The following is a 21,754-nucleotide window of genomic DNA, read 5'->3' on the forward strand; positions in this document are numbered from 1 at the left end:
ACTCTTACTTTTACCTCTCCCCTGGTCTTCTATCACAAGTGCCTCTGAATAAGAAGAGCCTACTGATTTTCTTCTTATTTCTTCATTCAATTAATTGGTTCATACTAACAATTTCATTAGGAGCTGAATTACTAATTGTCACAACCAAAGTCTCCCAACTTTCCGACAAAAAGATAAGAAGCATTAGGGCCTGCAACTCATCATCAAAAACTATTTTCATAGTAGCAAGTTGATTGATAATATTTTTCATCTCATTCAAATGCTCAGTAATAAAACCACTATCTTTATATTTCAACTTCACCAATTTTCGAAGAATAAAAGCTTTATTTGCAACTGACTTTCTATCATAAAAACCCTCCAATTTTTTCCACAATTTATATGCCGAAGTTTCGGTAGAAACATGATGAAAAACACTATCATCAATCCATTGATGGATGACACCAACAAATTTTCTATTAAACCTATTCCACTCATCATCATTCATGTTTTAGGGCTTTTGGCTATCACCCTCCATAGGTCCACCCAAAGCTTTGCAAAATAAAAGATATTGGATTTTTGTTTTCTAAGTTACCCAATTGCTTCCATTGAAATTAATCATACGACCAATATTACCATCCATGATTTACACTCTCCTAATGAGTCTAAAGAGCATGATGCTGATACCACTTGTTGGGAAAAATGAGTGATTCCCACAAGTAAATTAATGGTGTAATGCAAAAAAATTAAATAAAGTGAGACACAAGAAATTTAATGCGGTTCCCTTAAATATTGAGATACGTCCACAAGACACAACGGTCCAAATCCACTATCATCAAAGTTCGTACAAAGTGGGTACAAAAGGCACAAGCCTTACAAAATACACAAAAGTGTATAACAAATGTAACTAGATGAAAGACCTCACCAAATATTAAGAACAAAGTTCTAAGAGCCAACGAAGATAGAGGACAAATGTTAGCATAATCGAAAGTCCAATTTGCTGATAGTAATTCTTTTGCTTGTTGGACCGATGATTATGATTAGAGTTTTCAGGAGTTAATGCGGTAGTTGGTTTTAGCTCCGGTACTAGCTATTCCATCAGGGGAGGACGGGTTTGTGACATATAGTGTTGCGTCGTTGAAGGGTCTTGGATGTGTGTTGATGCAGTATGGCAGGGTTATCGCGTATGCTTCTAGACAACTTAAAGAATATGAGAAACACTATCCTGTGCATGATTTGGAGCTAGCTGTAGTGGTGTACGCTCTCAAGATCTGGAGGCATTATCTATATACTGGGAAGTGCGGAATCTTCATGGATCATAAAAGTTTAAAATATTTCTTTACTCAGATTGAGCTAAATATGAGACAAAGAAGATGACTAGAACTTTTTAAAGACTATGATTGCACTATTAATTACCACCTAGGGAAAGCGAATGTGGTAACAGGTGCTCTAAGCAGGAAATCTGTGGGACCCGCACTGGCAGCTATGAAGATTCAGCACCCGACCCTGATGGATTTGGAGAGATTTGGTATAGAGTTGATAAAGGATAATCCTCAGGAATTTATTGCCAGCCTGGTTGTACAACTTACGTTATATGAGAAGATTAAAGCCGCTCAGGGTGATGACACAAAATTAGCAGAGGTAATAGCTAGAGTACGGGATGGTCAGGGAAAGGAGTTTAGTATCTCTGATGACGGAGCTCTGAAGTTTCGCACCAGATTGTGTGTGCCAACAGATGATGATATTAGAAGAACAATCCTAGAAGAGGCTCACAGATCACTATACACAATCCATCCTGGTAGTACTAAAATGTATAGGGATCTATGAGAGTATTTTTGGTGGAGTGGAATGAAGGGAAATTACCGAATTTGTACATCAGTGTTTGACATGCTAGCAGGTTAAGGCTGAGCACTAGGGACCAGCAGGGCAGTTACAACCACTCTTTATTCCAGAATGGAAGTGGGATCACGTATCTATGGATTTTATTTTTGGGATACCACCAGTTCGATAGAGATTGAATGCTATTTGGGTGATCATTGATCGTTTGACGAAGACCGCTCATTTCATCCCAATTAAAGTCGGTTATTCCATGGATAGATTGGAAAAAATATATGTTTAGGAAATAGTTCGTGTCCATGGTGTACCGGTATCTATAGTCTCAAATCGAGATCCTCGGTTTACCTCATGATTTTGAAAAATTTTTCAGGAGGCTATAGGTACACAACTAGTATTCAGAACTGCTTTCCACCCACAGATGGATGGTTAGATTGAGTGGACAATCTAGACATTAGAAGATATGCTTTGTGCATGCGTGTTAGATTTTGGGGGTAGCTGGACCCAGTTTATGCCGCTAGTTGAGTTTGCTTACAATAACAACTATCAAGCTAGCATCGACATGACACCTTCTGAAGCATTGTATGGTAGAATGTGTCGTTCTCCTTTTTTCTGGGATGAAGTAGGTGAGAGGTGAGTTCTGGGTCCAAAGATAGTACAACAGGAGTACGATAAGGTCCGACTAATTAACGAAAGAATCGGTATCACATAGAGTTGGTAGAAAAGCTACGCAGACACACGCCGCCGGGGATTAGAATTTGATATGGGGGATCAGGTATTCTTGAAAGTTGCTCTTCTGGGAGGGGTTATGAGATTTATAAGATTTGGAAGAATGGCAAGATGAGCCTTAGGTTTATTGGCCCTTTTGAGATACTAGAGAGAGTGGGGTCAATTGCCTACAAGCTAGCTCTGCCACCAGTTTTGTCTAGGATACATGACGTATTCCATGTTGAGGAAATACGTCTCAAACCCGTCCCATATAATCAGCTATGCAGAGATGAAACTTAAAGATTCATTAGCTTATGAATAAGCACCAGTACAGATCTTGGATAGAAAGACACAAGAATTGCGCACCAAAGAAATTCAGCTAGTAAAAGTCTTGTGGAGAAACCATGCTATAGAAGAAGCTTTGTGGGAGCTTGAAGAAGAAATTAAGTAGAAATACCCATACTTATTTAATGAATTATAGTATTGGTCAGTATGGTTAGATAAAGATAAAGTTTGTTTAATATAGAGTGATATTTATGTTGTACTTTAGGCTATAGGATAGGTAGTATTTTGGTTTTGGGAGAATTTTTCTTTTTGAATATATTTTTAATCTCCCAGAAACTTGAATGTAACCACGGTATTCCTCCACCATAAGTGAGGGTAAGTAATAAAATAAGTAGACAATTTTCTTCAGAGAATAGTGGATGGTGTTCAACACAGATAGTAAATTTCGAGGATGAAATTTTATAAGGAGGGGAGAATGTAGAGACTCGGATAATTTCCATAATTTAATAATTTAATAATAGGAGGAGGAGAGAAAAGGAGAAAATTAAACAGGGTCTCGTTGATGAACACATGGGATTCGTCGACGAGCATACATAAGGGTCTCATCGACGGGGGCGTGTCTCATCGACAAGAAGATACCGAGAGGCTATTTTTCAGATTTCGTCGACGAGGAGTAGACATTCGTCGACGAACTTCCTTCTTGACCTCGTCGACGAAGTGACATGGCTCGTCGATGAAGGCTATTGTATAAATAGCTTAACTTGATTTTTCAGCTGAAATTCTCGCACAAATCACTCTCTCTCTCCTCAGTTCGTCCCCCTTTCTCTCTAAGTTTTCGGGCTGCGTTCTTGCCAGTTCGATGATCCAAGGTCACCACGATGCTCCTAGGAAAGTTTTTTTCAAGTCTGATGGAGTGGATCGTTGGTGGGGCTGACTTGAATTCCATCCCAATTTCAGGATAAAACATTTTATTTAGTATTTGCCTTTCCCACAGTTATAAGGAATGTAGTACATGTAGAAATACTAATGTTTTGTTCTGGGAGATGTTGTTTCCAGGGTGTTGAATGGGGAACCCTGTGGGTGTAGGACTAGATATAGAAAAAGGGGCTTTTCAGAAACTAAGTAAGGGAAATATGCTATGCTAGGAAATTTTAGTAAAGATATCAGGAATTTTATGTATATTTATATTTATACCAATTTATTATCCAGTTTTACAGATTATGAGTTTTAATATTTGTGTGGCCTGAGTGGATGTTGACTTGATATAGAATTTATATAGTTTTTCCCAACATATCATGATTTACAGTATATACAGATATAGATATATATCTACCATACAAATATTTATCAAACAAGTATTACAGTTTTTATTCAGATCAGTATATTACAACAATTACAAAATACCATGTTTTTGAAAACCATAACACTCAAATTTACAGATTATACAAACAGATTAAATAGGAAGATATTACAGATAGATATACAATTATTACAGTCAGTTACTACAGATATATGATATAGATATCACCGTATATACAATTCAGATTTACAGTGTTATGGTTATTTTGGAAACATGATGAAAATAGTAGAAAGATTATAGTAATATATATATAGCATCAGATCCCTGATGAAGTATTATAGACAGATACAGATAATAGAGCATGTTACCGTTGCTATTTATAGAATAAAGTGCAACCATGTATCTCAGATAGTATGTGGGTATTGTCAACCACGCTCAAAGAGCTTGCAGACTCCCTAGAACTCTGGGGGTTGAAAGGGCCCGATTTGAGAAGATAGTTTTTCCAGTTCCGTGCTTAGGAGTTGATGCAGGTTGGTCGGAATGAGAAAGGGTAGAGTACAGTGACTTACCTGGTAGGCCAACCAGAGTTAAGTCCCGCTTACGGGCTGCACAACCCTATCATGAGGGGTTAAATCATGACATACAGAGTTCCAGGGAAAAAACACAGTTATGTATATGTATACAAATTTACAGTGTTTGATAAATACAATATGATATTAGCACTATGAAAAGTAGAAAATTAGATGATACAGTTATATTTTAAACTACAATGAATGTACGATATACTTTGTATAGATTTACTGTTTTATATAATTTCAGATGTTATTATAATAATTAAGAAACTTGGTCGCCACACACTAGCAATAGCATATTTCCACTTACTGAGCGTCATCTCATCCATTACTCTAACATTTTTCAGGTGAGCTAGTTAGGCGAGCAGATCAGGCTTGCAGATAGGGTGACCTCTTAATTGCCCTGCCTATAGGGTAAATGGGTTCAAAGCGTTGTGTTTTTGGATGCATGGTACTGGTGAGAGATGTAAAAATGTAACTATAGTTTGGAAATATTGAATTCTGGTATTGTATGTATATATATGGTTGTATTACGTACGTTTTTCGCTGCATAGGTGTCTATTATGTACAGGAATACCTTAGTGCCCATCTAGGGCCTGAGATGCTATAGCAGGGGCATTAGAGTAGATTATGTGTTTATATGTTTATTTAAAAGAAAAATGGTGTAATTTTTGGGTCGTTACATAGTCGGTTGACTGAACATTGTTCATTTTGGTCAGTCGGTTGACCAGGCAATTTTGCTGAAGTGCTGATAACTTCGACCCCGCTTCAGTATTTTAGTCATAACGTTTTCTATGTAGCTCCAAATTTGACTTTATTAGTGTCAACAGAAAGGAAAGAGAAAATACTACAAATTTCATGTTGAACACTTTTTAAAATAATTAGTTTTTGATAGAGGAAAATGTTCATCAATGCGGATGTAGAAAAATTAATAGAATTTGGAAAAATCTCATTTTAGTGCTTTTCATTCCAAAAACAATTTTAACCTTCTTAAAATAACTTCTGACCTTATAAAAATATTTTTCAAGTATTTTAAAAAGTATCTAGATCCAAGTAATTATCCTAAGAGCTTCTTGTATCCATATTGAAATCGAATGAAGTACTTAAATAAAGACTTCTTAGATTTTTGACATTTTTAAACACTTAAGTCTTCATGCTTTGTCTTGATCCTTTCTTCAAGCTTTAATATCAAGTTCATCCTTTCTTAGCCCTTTCTTCAAGCTTTAATATCAAGTTCATCCTCTCATAGTCATCAAGCTTTGATATCCATGCCTTTAAGTATTCTTTAAACTTCATATGATCATGTTCCTTTGGAATATAAGCTTCAATTGATCCTTGTGAGTACTTGACCTTACTTTCACATATGTGAGATCTGAAATATCATCACTCAACTAAATATGTTAAGTTCCACTTGTTTGTTAGCATCAAAATAAGATGTTAATCCTTGTAAGGCCAACAATCTCCCTCTTTTTGATGATGACAAATAATGAGAAAAATTATGAGTAAGCCTTAAAAAGACTCCCTCTTTCAATAAGCATCATCTTCAATATATTTGCAAGATCAAGATTACTATCAACACCAATTTTAAGATCATTCAATATCATGCATATCAATACAAATTTCAAGGTCATTCAATGTCATGTACTTCTCCCCTTTGTCAAATACTTTTCTCCCTTTTGAAATATAATTCATGTTTCAAAATTTCAAAATATTTCAATACCAAACTCAATTTTCAATTTTTGCCCAAAACTTCTCCCTCTTTTAACATCAATCAAAAAGAGAAGGATATAAACAAAATAAATCATATTTTTGAGCATATGAATATCAATCATGCATATCAAGTATATGATACCAATTTAGATTTTCATTAATACTAATTCTGATTGAACTTTTGAATTTTTAATACCAAACTTAAATTGAAAATTTCTACACCTTAGTTTTCAGCAAACGTATTTGATTTGTGACACATGAAGTAAACCCAGACCTTCCATGAGTAATCATCAATGAAACTCACATAATACACATGTCCACCCTTTGATGCAACTCTAACTGGGCCCCAAACATCTGAATGCACATAATCAAGAATAGCCATTGTCTTGTGTGTAGTTGATTTGAACTTTGCCCTATTTTATTTTTTAAGAACACAAATCCTGCAAAATTCCAGTTGACATGATTTCAAGCCTTTCATAAGTTTCTTCTTGTGTAGTTCCTTCATGTCGTGTTCCCCCAAACTCCCAAGACGCATATGCTACAAGACGGTCTCATCTAATTCAACATCTATGGCTGCAGCTCCACCTACAAAGGTAGTTGCCTGCAATGTGTAGATATTCCTATCCAGTTTTTGCCCTTTCATTACAGTCAAATTACCTTTTCATACCATCAGAACTCCACGTTCTTACAACACCATCAAATATTTTTATCTTTACATTTCCTATGCTAATGATCTTGCAAGAAGCATCATTACCCATAAGAATTGATCCAGAATTCACTAACCTATAAGTGCTAAACCACTCCTTATTAGGAGTCATGTGATAAGAACATGCCGAGTCAAGTATCCAAGAATCCATTAGATTTTCTGACCCTGCTGAAACTGAAAGAACATCACCATTACTACACGCTAAATCTCCTTCTTGAACCACATTCGCAGATTTTGAAGCACCCTCATATTCCTTAGAATTTCCCTTCTTCCAATTCGGACACTCCGGTTTCACATACCCCTTTTTACCACATTTATAACACCAGATTTTTTTTTTCTTGGATTGATTTCAGGATTTCTGACTTGATCCATGTTTGGATTTTACCTTGCCTCTCTTGTTATTACCCTTTACCACAAGTCATTCTCTTTCCTCACATATTTTTAATCTTTGATGAAAATTTAGTAAAGCACTTGTTACCTCTTCAAGATCAAGAATTTCTTTTCCCCACGTAAGAGTGGTCACAAGATTTTCATAGGTATGAGTTGAGGGCAAAGTGTTTAACAACATCAAAGTTTTGTCATCCTCCTCAAACTTAACATCAACTCTTATCAAATCACTAATAATTTGATTAAAAGCATTAATATGTTGATCTTAGTTTGATCTTTCAACCATCTTAAGTCAACACAAGCGTTGCTTAAGAAAAAATTTATTATTAAGAGATTTGGACATATACCGACTCTCTAACATTTGCCATATAGCTATTGGAGAATCCTCCTCTATCACCTAATAGAGTACTTTCGGCCAAACATAAGCGTATTATAGAAGCAGCCTTTGCTTGCAAATCTCCTCATGTTGCCTCATCCATTCCATCTGGTTGAACACCAAGTAATGCCTTTCCCATTCCTTATTGTACAAGAATATCTTTCACTCTCCTCTGCCATAAACCAAAGTTCCCAGTTCCATCAAATTTGACGATGTCAAATCTTGCACAAGACGATCCCGATGCCATAACAACAATCGCTCTGATACCAATTTGTTGTGATATGGATCGAATTATTAAGATACACAGCAGAATAAATGCAACAAGTAAATGAAACAAAACCAAAAAATGATAAACAACAAGAACAACAACAAGATTTACGTGGTTCGACAAAGCCTACATCCACGGAAGCAATGGCACAAAAATTTCACTAAGAAAATTTCAAAGTACACAATATACTTCTCAAATGATCACACACACTCTCAATACATGCCTAGAATGACATATATAATAGTATGTCGGAGGTTTCCCTCTGATTACCCAACCACCCCAACATTCAAATTCAAAATTCAAAAAACTACTCGTAGCCTAGACACATTCATCGACGAGTACAGGGGATTCGTTGATGATCCATAGAAGGCCACTCGTTGATGTGAACTGGGCATTCGTCGATGAGCCCATTTTTTGCTCTCGGTACCTCTAGAACTCTGAGATTTTTCTGCTCTCGGGATCTACTCATTGACGAGCACAAGGCACTTATCGATGAGTCCCTATTGTGTTGTCCCTTTATGTTTTTCTTCCTTATTTGTTTAAGAAATCCAAAGTACAAGAGCCACACCACAAACAACAATCTCCTCTTCTGCCGCCGCACGAACCGCCAGCTACTTGCTACTTCTCCTTTCCTCCTCTACTTCTGTGTCCTCCTTGTGATGATTCTTCTTCCTCGTTGCACCAACATCAGGCCAATTCTTCCCCACCTGCTCTATTGCTGCATGTTCCTTCGACAATGGAAGCAAAGCACTGTTATAGTCATTCAAATCAACAATCGGAAGAAAGTTATTGGCTTCCTCTACCCCTCTTCTAAAAGAAAAAATATGGACTCATCCTCTCCAAAAGGTTCATCATTCTCTCCCACTACACCATTAGGCAAACACTCCCTCCCATCGTCCTTGGACTTGTTTGGCACCATGCAATTATACTTTCCCAACTCAATATTTGGAAGGACCTTACTGGCTTCCTTTGTGACATGGACTCGTCCTGGCTAGTAAAATTATTTGAAGAAACAAGTTTGCTCACAGAAGCGTCCATCAGATGGCCAAGCGAGGGAGGATCCTTTTGACGCAGAACATCGTAGAATGATTTCTCGTCGCATCTGAGAGCCAAAGGGTCGACGAAAATGTTCGCCGTGTCTTGATCCTCCATGAGCATTTCCACTATGTCCTCGGAAACGGTATTGCAAAAATCAACCCCTTCGGCAGAATCTGCTTCCAAGGGGTTCGCCATTGCCCTGCAACCTGCTGGGTCTCGCTCGAGTGGAAGCGAAGTAAAATCCATGAAGGTGAAATCAAAGTGTGAATGGTGAATCCTCCCCGCAGTTGCCTCCAAAGCCCTATTGAGTTAAAACAATATCTCTGAGGAATTTGGAAAAATTTCTGAATTATTACGACGCGTAATGTTATGGAAGAAAAAGTGACACGAATTGGAGAAGAATCAGAATTCAGAAATCTGGAATAGAAAAATAATGTGACAGGTAGAGATAAAGAGGTAAATTCTTGTAGGAAAAAGTGAAACTTAGATGTGAAAATAGTCTATAAGAACCAAACGAATCGCTTTTCTTTCAGCTATCCTAGTTTCACACTTTGGTGATGTAAGATTAGAGTAATATATGACATATTGACATAACATGGGTATATTCACTTTTATTGGCTCATAGTTAAATTTTTGGTGATGTAAGCTTAGAGTAATATCTGGCATAACTCATGCACCAAAAGCTGTTGACGCAATTGTAAAGATTATTATGAAAAGGATATAGAGTTGCTAAAAGTTGGTAAAATATAATACTTTTTAACAGATTTATGAGATAATCTATAGCTTTACGAGTGGAAAAGAAAACTTCGATAAGCCAGTGAGTTCTCAAAAATGACCTTGGATAAAGAAGGCATCGGTTTCAATGAAAAAGGGAACAAGAGAAAGAAGAACCTTTACTTGGAATATGCTGTACAAGAGTCTAAATTCTACGCTAGTACTTGTATAAAAAATATTTACACTCACACCACCTGTTTCCTGTGCAAAAATAATGGCCATATCAAATTTTATTGTCCATTCAAAAGAAAAAAGTGTGAAAACCAAAAAGGTTTGGAGAGTCAAGGAAACATCTAGTGTTAACCCCTTGAGGCCCAAGGAAGAATGGGTACCAAAATGAAATTACATAATCTTTAAAATAATTCTTCCTTAGAACTTAGGATTAGTCATCTATTATGGATTTTCAATTCAACCATGTCTAAATGAAGAGGCTTAGTAACGACAATATACTGCTCTGATAGTGGATAATTCTTAAAATGTCAAATCTTAGTATATGAATCTACTGCACTAAGGACTTTAGAGAATCAAGTTAATATGAGAAATTCAAAGGATAATTATAAATGATTTATGTATACTTAAGTTTGAATATTGAAAGTACAACATACTTTGCCCAATGCACTGATTGGAGTTTTAGGGGTGTCAACCATAACAACGTAAGTACTGTGAACTATCTAATCCTAAACGCTCCTTGAAACTTTAATGTTTAAATATATTCAAAAATGAAAAATCGGTCATCACTTATAAGTAAGCAGAAGATATCATTATCTCAAGACACTAATGGGTTCTCTAAATGAACAAACATGCTTATTTAAGAAACCCACACTTAACCATGAGCTTCAAGTGTTAGCACAACACAATCGGAATAAGTTAGTCTTCTGATCTTATCTGAATACTCTTCTGAACTCAATATTAAGTTAGTCTTTAATAATCAACTCTCAAGTCCTTGATCAAAATTAGAGTTTTGGATTATTTGAATAGTGTTGTTGGCCTCAACAAATCTACATTGGTTGCACAAGGATTCAATTAAGCTAAATTGGAAAACCATTTAGACTTTAGCCAATCATAATATTGCTCTTCTTTAGTAAAATGGAGATCTTATATGGACGTTTGCAAATTGAATGATCTTAGATCAAAAAGAGGAAAATTTGAAGCAAATCAAGCTTATTACATGTTAAGGAAAGTGTTTGAAGAGATTTGGTTCATCACCTTAAGTATTCTAAGCTAAATCTAAGAAATTGAAAAAGTTCAGGATATTCTGGCGAATAAATACGCTAACCTAATCGACTGGACACTCACTGTTTTAGGTGTTTTTGCAATCCAGCTAGTTCAATAGACCGAAGGGTGAAGGTCAGTCGACCAAACCCATATTAACCTGGTTACTGAGAGTATTAAGTGTTTTAGGTGACTAAACGTACCATAGATAGTCAACTAAATGCTTCGGGTGACCGAATGACTTGTCCCGACCAAACCCGTACTGACCTTATTAATTGGATGCTTGAGGTGATTCGAGCGACCAAACCCCACCTTAAGTTGACTGAATAGTGAGTATTTAAAATCTTAAACTCACGAAAACCCTAATTATTTATCTCTTCAGTTCCCTGACCGCCTTTTTCACTCTCACTCGAACGTGCATCTCTCCCTATTCGAACTCTCTAAACTTCGATTTCTCTTCCTAAGCTCAAATCTAAGATCATATTTCACTTTAAATATCATATTTTATCTCCAAATTCACAATTTATCTGCATTCAAACTCCAAAACCATGTCTAGAATAAAGAATGTTGCACGCAAAACTCCAACCTCAGGTCAAGATGACATTGAGTTCATCCATCATTGGCTCATGATGCCGGGTGCAAAGAAGCTTTATAATGAGCACCTTCAATCTTTAGAGCCTATTCTTGGTAAGATCCTTGATCTTCCATTTATGAATGAATACTTCCCAAATATTCTTCATAGGTTTTCAGATTTGGGATGGGGTAGATTTGTGTTATCAACCCCAAGGAGTTTATCCTAACTTGGTGTGCCTTTTCTATGCCAACTTAGGAAAAGAGGGTGAAAACTATGTTGGCCCTAGAGTTAAGTTTTGAGGGGGGGGGGGGTTTCATAGACTCTTTTGCATATTTTCATTTTTCTCTACAAAATATAAAATCCTTGTAAGATACAAATGATTATTTCATAATATATAGAATATAAATTGTTGACTCTATGAGTTCAATTCTGTTTCGATAATGACAACTCACTTGGTATTTGATCTGTGCATTGAGAGTGTGAACATGAACATTATTTACATTGCATGGAAGTTGAGGAAGTCATGGAAGCCATGAGGATTAAAGAATATACAACCAGACACAATCCATGGAACTAAAAGAGTGGAAGAATGGAGATGCAAGTGTCAAGTTCAAGATAATCATGGGAATGGGTATTTAGATTTCATTATATTTACATAATTTATATGATATAGTTAGAAGCTCAAAATCATACCTTAGACTGACGTTAGGACACATGCATATCATGAAGAATTTATTTAAAAGAGTCTAAGTTAAACTGAATTTTTGAGGTAAACTTTTAGAGGCCTCATCGACGAATCCAATGGCCTCATCGATGAATGCATGAAGGCCACTCGGCAACGAACACCTTGTTCTCATCGACAAAAAACTACTGAGAGCAAAAAAATTTCAGACAGGTCTCTCGTCGACAAACTCACGTTCACGTCGACGAACGAGTGTTGAACACTTGTTGACGAAGGTGTCCTCTCATCGATGAATGTCGAGCACAGAGCTATGATTCGGAGGGGATATGCGTGGAATTTCATCCATTTAAATTGATCCAACAACTGAGATTAAACCTCGGGTCAAAAACTTATATAAAATTAACCTAAGAACCCTAGTGCCTCACTTTGGCAAAGATTGAGAGTCTTGAACCTTTAGCACAACTTGGGAGAGCATTGAACACATTGTTAAACTCTTGCTTAGGATTTCAAAGCATATACGTCAAATCTAAGCTAAGGCTACATTGATTTCCGAAGGACATTCTAGCGATTGTTGTGCTTTCAACTTGGTATTGAGGTTTGGTAAATCGATCTATTTGTTATTACTTATTTTCAAAGAGTTTTTTCATCTTAAAAATTTATCATTGAATATTATTTCAGAGATTGATCTTGAGTGTACTTATATATATATATATATTGTTTGAAAAGATCACTTCTTGAGAAAAGTTCTGCCAAAGGTCGAATATTTCGGATTCAAGTGTTTATTCATTTAAAGACTCGATATTTTCGATATTACAAAACCACTTGATTAAATATCCTAAGAGCTCAAAAATATATATTATTGAAGGATATTTTTTGAAAAATAATATATTAGGTTTTTGATCTTTGGAACACATTATATATATATATATATACATACATATTCATATACAGAGATCATATTATGTTTTGGATATTTGAAACAAAACTGATCAATCTAGAATTTTGGAGCAAAACTGAATTACATATTTGTATTGAGATTGTTAGCTTTAGTGGCTACACCATCATTATTTAATGTGTTTTGATAATATTAACCTATATGTTGTTTCTAGTGTTTTCCTATCTTTGTAGATCTTATTTAGTACAGGTACAAAGTGTTGGATACATGGAAATACCAAATCAGAAGCAAAGATCGGACTAAGTAGACATCAAATAGGATAGATCGAAAGGACGCTGACTTAGAAGCACCAAAGCATATCCTAAAGTTTTTATTGTGTATAAATTAATTGTAATAAGGGTTGTGCGAGTGAGTGCGTATTGTAACTCTTGCGGTGTGTGTCTTGCATGATTTTTAAGATTTGAGCCATTGCATAAGCATACTAGAACACATGAGCATATACGATCTGCACAAAAGTAACAAACTCACAATTCATAGTTTTCTAAGTTAAAACAAGAGTTTGTCAAATGAATCCTAAAACTTAAATATGTTTTTAAATGGACAAATTTTTAACATCCTAGTTTTAAGAACATTTTTATACTTAGTCCCGATTGTGTCAAAACAAGTTTTATGTCCTAAAAGTTCAAAGAAAGTCAAGTATATTTATAAAAGGACATTCTAAGCATATAATATATCAAAATGGGTTTTCAAACGTGTTTTATTAATTAAGATATCTTATATTCAAAATAAAACTCAGTTAGACAAGTTTTAATCATCATTAGACTTAATATATTTCATATACTTTTCCCCAAAAATGTTTTGAGTCATTAAAACACTTTTTGACAAGGAAAAACAAAGCAATCGTTACTACCGTAGTGCAACCTTGAGTCCTAAACACCCTGCGGTATTTTGGGTATAACTTTTTCTAAAAAATTCCAAATCGAACGATCTTGGTGTCCCTGAAAAGCTAAGAAAAAATTCGACAACTTTCATGTTTATAACTTTTTCTGATTCAGGAACCTCATTGACGAACACAGGGGGATTCATCGACGAATCCAACAGGTAGAATGACGCTAATGGGCGGAAAACGACTAGTTTGCCAAATAAAATATCTTTTCTTCCCCCCCAACGGCTAGTTAACAGCTCCTAAGGCTCTTGGGCTAAAAATACAAGCTATTAGACTTGTATTAACATGGTTTTGAAGGCTTTTGATCCTTCTTAGTGAAAAATATATTTTTTTTTACCAAAACCTAAGCACCTAGCACTTTGCATTGTTGTTCTTCATTCACAAGTCATCATTCTCTCTTGCTCTTTAATTGTGTTTGATTCATTGCTTGAGAGATAGTGTGAGGTTTGCTTTTTATTTAATATTTACTCATTTGAGGAGCAACAAATTATATTTCTATCATCTTCTTGTAAAGTTCTTTGTGGACCATTTGGTGAAGGTTCTTTGTGAACCGAAGAGCCTCTTGGTGAGCGAGTAGGAATTTGTTCCCGAGTTGTAAGGCTTCTGCGTTGGTGAAGGAGATCGTATAGTGGAATCCTTGAGTTGGTCTCAAGGCGTGGATGTAGGCTTGGTGCCAAACCACGTAAAAATACCGGTGTTGATTTTCTCTTCCTATACTCTTTATTATTTGTCTTGTGTATGATTTAAATTTCATATATTGTGATATAATTGCTTGCATCTTGTCAAGTGTTTTATTTTGTAGAAAAAAATTGTAATTTCACAAAAGAGTCCATTCACCCCCCTTTGGACTATATACTCCCGGGCTAGGACGTCTAACAAGTGGTATCAGAGCGAGATGCTTCTATTTTCGGAGTAAAATTCAGAGCGTAAAAGATCAAATGGAGTATTCGGTGAGCACCTCTTCATATGGACGATCCATTTATCAACCATTGATGTTCAACGGTTCAAACTACCACGCGTGAAAAAATCAAATGTTCGTATTCATTCAAGTATATGACTTGGATCTGTAGGAGAACATCTCCAAAGGAGACTTCTTAAAGAAAAATGAGGATATTCCAAAGACTTTATTGGAACAATCACCAAGCAAAAAAAGGTTAGTTGAACTAAATTTTAAAGCAAAATATATTATTCTTGGTGGTTTAAATGATGATGTACATAGTCTTATTTGTGAATGTCAAACGGCAAAAGAAATGTGGGATGTACTTGAAAACATCTATGGAAACACATCACAAAATGAACAATAAAAAATATGCAAGCTAGTTAGAGAATATGAAATATTTAAATTAAATGATGGTGAAGAAATTTCTTCCATGCTCACTCGGTTCACATGCCTCATAAACAACTTGAAAGCATTTGGTAGAATTTATTCATTAGAAGATTATATTCAAAAAATTCTCTAATCTTTACCTAAGTCATCTATGACCATTAAAGAAGTAAGAAATCTAGAAAAACCGAAAATAGAAAATGGTTTTGTCTTAGAATCATCTTGTACTAATCAACAAGAAATAATTGAAGATAATGATATTGCATTCTTCACAAGAGAAGTTAAGAAACTTTTAAGTAAAAGAACTCAACAAAAAGAAAAAGAAGAGTCATGCATTGAATGTTGCGATTGTACTAACTCTAGCCATGACATGATAAATTGCCCCCTAAATCAAATTGAAGAAAATTTTCTAAATGGGGATCATAATGCCATAAATGGTGCTACTTGGGATCAAATCGATGGATTAGCCACCGATGATGAAAATGAGAAAGAAGCACATCCTTACTTCATGGCTAACGAACAAGAAGATTAAGTAAGTTCGGATGAAATTGTGAATAATTGTGTTAAATTGTTTGACGAATTACTTTTAGTAAAAAGGAAGAACAAAAATGTTGAGAAAGAGCTTGTTTTGTCAAAACAAATGAAATTTTCTTTGAAAGAAGAAAATAAATCCCTTAAAAGGATAAATGAAGAGTTTCTTTTAAATTCTCAAAAAGAACATGAAACTTTGAAAGAAAAGATTGAAAATTTAGAAGGAAAATTGTCAAAATCCAAAGGCAAGGAACCTTGTCTTTGTTCTATCTTGAAAGAAGAAAATTTCTCTTTAAAAAGGAAAAATGAGGAACTTATGGAAAAAGCTAAAAAAGACCATGAAATTCTTCATGGGAAGTAGGAATTTTGAAAAATAAAATTGAAAATATTTTGAAAGAAAATACTCTCTTGAAAAAGAAAGTTGAAAATCATGGTAAAATCATAAGAGTAAAAGAAAACATAAATAAATCTTTGGAAGTTAAGAAAAATAACGTTTCTAAAAATAATTCAAAATCCTCTTATAAGTCACAAGGTTATGCCTCAACAAGCAAAAATAATGCAAATAAGTCAAGACCCTCACATGAAAACAAGATTTGTTTATATTGTGAAAAAAATGGTCGTGTTAGATATTTTTGCCCATTTAGAGGAGTTAGAGATAAAGAAAGAAAAATGGAATAGGTTGTGAAGAAAAATCCATTGGGACATAAGGAGGAATGAGTACCAAAAGGAAACACATGAGCTCTTTGATGTGATGCTTTAATTGTATATGTCATTATCAATTGGTTCGTTTTTGAAAGTGCTGGCTATTATTTATGGGATAAATAGCATGTGCTCCAAATTTATTAAATGGAAATACCTTGCTTTTCACATATAAGTTACTAAGGTTTTGAATTTAAGTTCAAAGGCATGCTATGATAGGTAAATCCATCTCTTATGGAAAAAAAATGTATTTCTTAGTCACATAATTCGTTTTGATGATATATGCTCTTGTTTGAATACATAGTAGAATATCTAAACATAGCATTCATAAATTGAGTTTTAGTAAAAATAATCATAACAAGTGGCATTCTAAAATGAAGCATTTATTTGTGATATCATATATTTGAAGAATACCTTCCCATTAGTGGCAAATTAGGAGAACGTGTCTTTCCGAGAGCATTGTCAAATAAATCCAAGTTAATTGGAAATGTTTATTTTCCTCCTTCTACTTTATCTCATGCCATTATTCATGATTTACATCTTGTATTAAATTCATTAAAAAATCATGGGTTATATTTGCATGCTATCTTATGAGATATTTTAAAAGAAATTTTTTTTTTTACTCATAAGATTCTTATTAGGTTATAAGGGGTAATAATGTTTTAAATGCTTAAATAGTGTTTTGTGCTTAAAATTTTAAATTTTAGTATACATTATTATTATACTAAGAACCTTAGGAAAACCAAGCCAATATGAGAACTTTAGTCAAATATCCAATTTATTTCGCTTAATATATATATCATTATGAGTGGTTATTATATGATAGTATTGGTTATTGTATACTTAAGTAAATCCCCTATGGACAAAGGATCTTAACTAGTTAAATAATTTTTTAAATGCTATATACATATGTTTTTGTATGAATATCTTAAAATATAGCATATTTTGTCCATCATACAAAATTAAGCTTTTGCAAATTAATATATTCAAAAGATCATAAAATTTTTGTGCTTGAGCTGTATAATTGAGGGGAAGTAGCAAATTTAAAGTTCATCCAATAAATACTTCAATGTATTGTGCTTATTTTGGAAATATCTTTTTATATATATATATTGGATGCTTCATGTGAACTGAACGCTTACTATCCATTACTTTCTAAATGTTATATTATTTGATGAATAGTTTATATTGATTGAATATATTGAACTATATGCTTGATTTGAATGTCATCTACTTGGCTGATGCAAATAAATACTTCAATGTATTGTGCTTATTTTAGAAATATCTTTTTTTTATATATATATTGGATGCTTCATGTGAACTGAACGCTTACTATCCATTACTTTCTAAATGTTATATTATTTGATGAATAGTTTATATTGATTGAATATACTGAACTGCATGCTTGATTTAAATGTCATCTACTTGGCTGATGCAGATTTGTGCATTGCATGCTGGTAGTTGATTAAGGTCTGGCATGTTGAATTCATTGGTCTATTTTAGACATACATGCTAGCTAGTCAACTGGAATTATGACTTCATGAGACTTATTTTTAAATTCTAAATACTTTTGAAAGTCTTATGCAGTATCAGTATGGTGACCAAGTTGAACTTAGTGTTTTAACCTTAAGTGGTCACTTAGACTGGTTCATGCACATTGTCATTAATGAATATTTATAAATGATGCATGATAAAAAGATCATTTGCATGAAGATTCATTGGTAATTATAAGTCTTTGCATGTTAAATGATCATGGCTTGAAATCCATTGCATGTGGGTTGAACTTTATGAATTTTTTTATAATGCATGCTGAATAATTGAATCGGTAGTGGTGCATGTTGAATCCTAAACATTGTATGCTATATTGAAAAACATGCAAAATTTTCAATAATCCTTTGAATTTTCCTAGAATGCTCTAAATTATACACATGCTCTTTACCAAATTGTTTGGACACATTTACCATGCTTAAATTATAAGCATGAATATTTTGTGCTTATTTTGAAAATGTACATTTTTGAATGATCATTGAATGACTAATCTACAACAAATGGCTTAACTTCTGAATCATCATTCATGAGTTTGGAAGGAAGCCAATCCAGGCTTTTCTAATATTATGGTTTAGCACCCAAAATTTTAGTATATGTGTTTAGCACACACTCATCTCACCACCATAGAATCTTAGATTAAGGGGGAGAAATCATTTTTAGGTAAAATAAATTGTACCTCTCTCTTTTTGATGATGATCAAAGGGGGAGAATATATTTTGGTGTCCTCTTTGTTAAGAAAATGTTGTGTGGTGTTATGTGTGGAGGAGAAGTGAAATGCATGTAAAATGCATATGGGCTATGCATGTGGTAATTCAAAGATAATATGAAAGTTCTGATTGCTTACTTGTTTTATCTTACAAGAACTTTCTATTTTATGGTATGCATGTTTAAAGATCTAATAGATATGAAAAATATAGTTAAATATTTTTACACCTTATATGCGTAAAGTAAGGGGGAGCATATTTTAGTACCATTTTAGAATATGCATAAATTAAGGGGGAGCTTTAAATTTCACCCTATAGAGAACACCAATGGTTTGTCATCATAAAAAAGGCGGAGAATTTTAACCTTAGAGGCTATGTGAGCTTAACTACACTGTTTTGATGATAACAACCCATTAGTGGTTCTAGGTAAGCTTATCTTTACATATCAAGGCATGATTAGTATAAATACAAATGCAAGGATTAAGTAAATTAGAAATAGGTTAGACATTATCAAAAATGGGGAGAATGTTAGCCTTAGTGGCTACACCATCATTATTTAATGTGTTTTGATAATATTAACCTATATGTTGTTCCTAGTGTTTTCCTATCTTTGCAGATCTTATTTAGTACAGGTACAAAGTGTCAGATACATGGAAGTACCAAATCAGAAGCAAAGATCGTACTGAGTAGACATCAAATAGGATAGATCGAAAGGATGCTGACTCAGAAGCACCAAAGCATATCCTAAAGTTTTTATTGTGTATAAATTAATTGTAATAAGGGTTGTGTGAGTGAGTGCGTATTGTAACTCTTGCGGTGTGTGTCTTGCATGATTTCTGAGTAAGAGTTGATCCATTGCATAAGCATACTAGGACACATGAGCATATATGATCTGCACAAAAGTAACAAACTCACAATTCATAGTTTTCTAAGTTAAAACTAGAGTTTGTCAAATGAATCCTAAAACTAAAATATGTTTTTAAATGGACAAGTTTTTAACATCCTAGTTTTAAAAACATTTTTATACTTAGTCCCGATTGTGTTAAAACAAGTTTTATGTCCTAAAGGTTCAAAGAAAGTCAAGTATATTTGTAAAAGGACATACTAAGCATATAAGATATCAAAATGGGTTTTCAAACGTGTTTTATTAATTAAGATATCTTACATTCAAAAGAAAACTCATTTAGATAAGTTTTAATCTTCATTAGACTTAATATATTTCATATACTTTTCCCCAAAAATGTTTTGAGTCATTAAAATACTTTTTGACAAGAAAAAACAAAGCAATCGTCACTACCGTAGTGCAACCTTGAGTCCTAAACACCTTGCGGTTTTTTGGGCATAACTTTTTTTAGAAAAGTCCAATTGGGACGATCTTGGTGTCCTTGGAAAGCTAAGACAAAATTTCACAACTTTAATATTTATGACGTTTTCTGATTCAAGGACCTCATCGACGAACACAGGGGATTCGTCGACGAGTCCAACGGGCAGAATGACGCTAACGGGCGGAAAACGGCTAGTTTGCCAAATAAAATATCTTTTCTTCCCCCCAACGGCTAGTTAATGGTTCCTAAGGCTCTTGGGCTATAAATACAAGCTATTAGACTTGTATTAACATGGTTTTGAAGGCTTTTGATCATTCTTAGTGAAAAATATATTTTTTTCCAAAACCTAAGCACCTAACACTTTGCATTGTTGTTCTTCATTCACAAGTGCTCATTCTCTCTTGCTCTTTAATTTTGTTTGATTCATTACTTGAGAGATAGTGTGAGGTTTGCTTTGTATTTAATATTTGCTCATTTGAGGAGCAACAAATTATATTTCTATCATCTTCTTGTAAAGTTCTTTGTGAACCATTTGGTGAAGGTTCTTTGTGAACCGAAGAGACTATTGGTGAGCGGGTAGGAATTTGTTCCCGAGTTGTAAGGCTTCTCCGCCGGTAAAGGAGATCATATAGTGGAATCTTTGAGTTGGTCTCAAGGCGTGGATGTAGGCTTGGTGCCAAACCACGTAAAAATACCGGCGTTGATTTTCTCTCCCTATACTTTTTATTATTTGTCTTGTGTATCATTTAAATTTCATATATTGTGATATAATTGCTTGCATCTTGTTAAGTGTTTTATTTTGTAGAAAAAATTTGTAATTCCATAAAAGAGTCCATTCACCCCCCCTCTGGACTATATACTCCCGGACTAAGACGTCTAACAGAGATTATTTAGTTGGATCCAATATTTGAAGCGGAATAGTCATATTCTTTTAAACCAAATATTATTCAGAGATTTTATTGAGCACATTACATACACACTTTGAGCTTCAAGTTTTATCATATGAATATGTGTTAGGTATTTCTATTGTACTCATTGGCTTGTATAGAAGTGTTATTGAGTTTTTGCCAAGTTGTTATATTGTAATCACGGTTTTGGTTGTGAACCAAGTTTGAGGAGAGAGTTGTATCCCTTGTAAGCAGTAAATTAGGAGAAAGTTGTACCTCTTGTATGCAGCGGATGTAAGGGAAGCTCCGTCCCTATTAAAGGAGTAGGGATTTAGTGGAATCCTTGAGTGGGTTGCTAAAGGCGAGGATGTAGGCCGGGTTGGCTGAACCTCATAAAAGTTGTGCTCGCGTTCTCTCTTTCCTTACTCCTTTTAATTTTCACAACGCATTTCATTACCTATCTTGCATGTGTGTATGTTGAATAATCTTACAAG

This window comes from Malania oleifera, chromosome 2 (genome assembly GCF_029873635.1).
Source record: "Malania oleifera isolate guangnan ecotype guangnan chromosome 2, ASM2987363v1, whole genome shotgun sequence".
Classification (NCBI taxonomy): Eukaryota; Viridiplantae; Streptophyta; class Magnoliopsida; order Santalales; family Ximeniaceae; genus Malania; species Malania oleifera.